Source organism: Dipodomys merriami, unplaced genomic scaffold (genome assembly GCF_024711535.1).
Source record: "Dipodomys merriami isolate MVZ:Mamm:240054 unplaced genomic scaffold, mDipMer1.0.p SCAF_28, whole genome shotgun sequence".
NCBI classification, from domain to species: domain Eukaryota; kingdom Metazoa; phylum Chordata; class Mammalia; order Rodentia; family Heteromyidae; genus Dipodomys; species Dipodomys merriami.
Genome location: NW_027204270.1, coordinates 7047205 through 7050527, shown reverse-complemented (window position 1 = coordinate 7050527; position 3323 = coordinate 7047205). Strand labels below are relative to the sequence as shown.

General features: G+C 71.5%; 1 long non-coding RNA gene across 1 annotated transcript; it reads left to right on the top strand.

The window, feature by feature from the left end:
* The first annotated feature begins 2096 nt into the window (after positions 1-2096).
* LOC138837947 (uncharacterized) lies at positions 2097-2731 on the top strand. The gene is made up of 2 exons (XR_011375520.1): positions 2097-2277; positions 2468-2731. It is a non-coding gene; the product is annotated as an uncharacterized lncRNA (long non-coding RNA).
* The last annotated feature ends 592 nt before the right edge of the window (positions 2732-3323 follow it).

The following is a 3323-nucleotide window of genomic DNA, read 5'->3' as shown; positions in this document are numbered from 1 at the left end:
GGGGCGCTGATGGAGGGGAGGGGGTGCTGATGGAGGGGAGGGGGTGCTGATGGAGGGGAGGGGGCGCTGATGGAGGGGAGGGGGCGCTGATGGAGGGGAGGGGGTGCTGATGGAGGGGAGGGGCGCTGATGGAGGGGAGGGGGCGCTGATGGAGGGGAGGGGGCGCTGATGGAGGGGAGGGGGCGCTGATGGAGGGGAGGGGGCGCTGATGGAGGGGAGGGGGTGCTGATGGAGGGGAGGGGCGCTGATGGAGGGGAGGGGGCGCTGATGGAGGGGAGGGGGCGCTGATGGAGGGGAGGGGGCGCTGATGGAGGGGAGGGGGCGCTGATGGAGGGGAGGGGGCGCTGATGGAGGGGAGGGGGCGCTGATGGAGGGGAGGGGGCGCTGGGGGGAGACGCGGAGGGGCGGAGGGGGTGCGGGGTGGGGAGGGGGGACTGGGGTGCGGGGCGGGGGCGCTGGGGTAGACGCGGGGGCGGGGCGGGGCTGGGGGCGGGGCTCGGGGCGGGGCGGGGCTCGGGGCGGGGCGGGGCTCCGGGGGAGGGGCGGGGCTCGGGGGCGGGGCTCGGGGGCGGGGCTCGGGGGCGGGGAGGGGCTCGGGGGAGGGGCGGGGCTCGGGAGCGGGGCTCGGGGCGGGGCGGGGCTCCGGGGGAGGGGCGGGGCTCGGGGGCGGGGCTCGGTGGCAGGGCGGGGCTCGGGGCGGGGCTCGGGGCGGGGCGGGGCTCGGGGGCGGGGCGGGGCCCGGGGGAGGGGCGGGGCTCGGGGGCAGGGCGGGGCTCGGGGCGGGGCTCGGGGCGGGGCTCGGGGCGGGGCGGGGCTCGGGGGCGGGGCGGGGCCCGGGGGAGGGGCGGGGCTCGGGAGCGGGGCTCGGGGGAGGGGAGGGGCTCTGGGGCGGGGCTCGGGGGCGGGGCGGGGCTCGGGGGAGGGGCTCGGAGGGGCGGGGCTCCCGCCCGCCCGCCGCCTGATGGTATCGACCGGCGCCCGGGGTCGGCGCGGGGGCAGCAGCTGCCGGCGGGCGGGGCGACCGCACATTAGCGGGCGGCGGCCGCTCCCCGGAACGGGGCCCGAGCCCATTAAGACGCCCCCCGGCCGGCCTGGCGACCACCGGGGCGGGGGGCCCGGCTCCGGCGAGGCGGCCCGAGGAGCCCCGGGTGCCGGACGCCCGACGGCCAGGGCTCCCCCCCCCCCCCCCCCCCGGCCCGGGACAGCCGCGGGCCCGCTGGGCGTCGGTTCCCAGCGAGGCCCTCGGGAAAGGCCCAAAGCGCGGGGGGCGGGGCGGGGGCCGCCGGGGCCGCAGGGCCACCCGGGCCCCGACCCTTGGACCGGCTCGATGCCTCCAGGATTTCGGGGGGATGTCCCCTCGTCCCGTCCCTTCTGCCTCAGGACCCCGCCCTGGCCTTGCCTCCCCCCTGCCCCTGCCCCTGTGCCCGGCCCCTGTTCCCTGCCCCTGGCCCGTGCCCGGCCCCTGTGCCCGGCCCCTGTTCCCTGCCCCTGGCCCGTGCCCGGCCCCTGTGCCCGGCTCCTGCCCCTGTGCCCGGCCCCTGCCCCTGTGCCCCTGCCCCTGTGCCCCTGCCCCTGTGCCCGGCCCCTGTTCCCTGCCCCTGGCCCTGTGCCCGGCCCCTGTGCCCGGCTCCTGCCCCTGTGCCCGGCCCCTGCCCCTGTGCCCCTGCCCCTGTGCCCCTGCCCTTGTGCCCGGCCCCTGTGCCCGGCCCCTGCCCCTGTGCCCCTGCCCCTGTGCCCCTGCCCCTGTGCCCGGCCCCTGTGCCCAGCCCCTGCCCCTGTGCCCCTGCCCCTGTGCCCGGCCCCTGCCCCTGTGCCCAGCCCCTGTGCCCGGCCCCTGCCCCTGTGCCTGGCCCCTGCCCCTGTGCCTGGCCCCTGTGCCCGCCCCCTGTGCCCGGCCCCTGCCCCTGTGCCCGGCCCCTGCCCCTGTGCCCGGCCCCTGTGCCCGGCCCCTGCCCCTGTGCCCGGCCCCTGCCCCTGTGCCCGGCCCCTGTGCCCGGCCCCTGCCCCTGTGCCCGGCCCCTGTGCCCGGCCCCTGCCCCTGTGCCCGGCCCCTGTGCCCGGCCCCTGCCCCTGTGCCCGGCCCCTGTGCCCGGCCCCTGGCCCGTGCCCGGCCCCTTGGCTTGCCAGCCGAGTCCCGCACCCCGCGGCGCTCCACCGCCTGATCCGCGGCCGCGTTGCCTGCTTTTCAGTGGTTCATTGTCTCAGGGACTTTCCTGCCCAGGCAGGCTTTGAACTACGATCCTCAGACCTCAGCTGCCCGAGTAGCAGGGATTACAGGTGCGAGCCACTGGGCCTGGCTTCCCGGGGTCGTTCTTTATATTAAAGAGGAGATGGCGGCTGGGGGCGTGGGTCGGCGGCTGGGGGCGTGGGTCGGTGGCGGAGCACCAGAAGAGAGAGGGATCCAAGTAGATGAAAATATTGAAATAGAAGGAATGCCTCCAAATTAGTAAATTGAGTGCAATTTCAGTCTCATCAGCAGCGTTCTCCACGGAAATGCTCAGCAGATGGGGCAGTCCACCTTCAGAGTTCACGGGGAACAGGAAACAAAGCTGAGAAGTCATCGTTTTCAGAGGAGACTGACCCTGACGTTGGCAAGGCGCCCTGTGGAGTCAGTGTAATTAGGACAGTGCCACGCCATGTGTGGCGCATGCCTGCCATCCCAGCAGCCTGGAGGCCGAGGCAGGAAGATCTGGAGGTCGAGGACAGGCTTGGCAATATACTAAGACTTGTATTTAGTTAATTTGATTTTTTATTATGAACAAGCAAAAAGCCAGAAGTGGAGGTGAGGCTCAAGGGGCAGAGCTGTGGCCTTGAGCAAGAAAGCCAAGTGGAAGCATAAGGCCTTGAGTTCAAGTCCCAGTACTGGCATGTGTACGTGTGTGTACATGTGTGTGTATGTGTGTGTACGTGTGTGTGTGTGTGTGTGTACGTGTGTGTGTGTGTGTGTGTGTGTGTGTGTGTGTGTGTGTATACACACACACCTTGGATTTCAAAGGATTAGGATTCAAAAAAGAGTCAGGCCACCCATGATACCGTCTTGGATACAGTCAGTTAGGTAAAGGACAATAAATTCATTAAAAAAATTGTTTAGGGGCTGGGAAGGTGGCTCAGTGGTAGAGCGCTTGCCTTGCATGCATGAGGCCCTGGGTTTGATTCCTCAGCACCACATAAGCAAAAAGAAAAAAAGCCAGAAGTGGCGCTGTGGCTCCAGTGGTAGAGCGCTAGCCTTGAGCTGAAGAGCTGAGGGACAGCGCCCAGGCCCAGAGTTCAGGTCCCATGACCGGACCCCCCCAAAAAATTGTTTAGAAGATCCTGTGTGACCT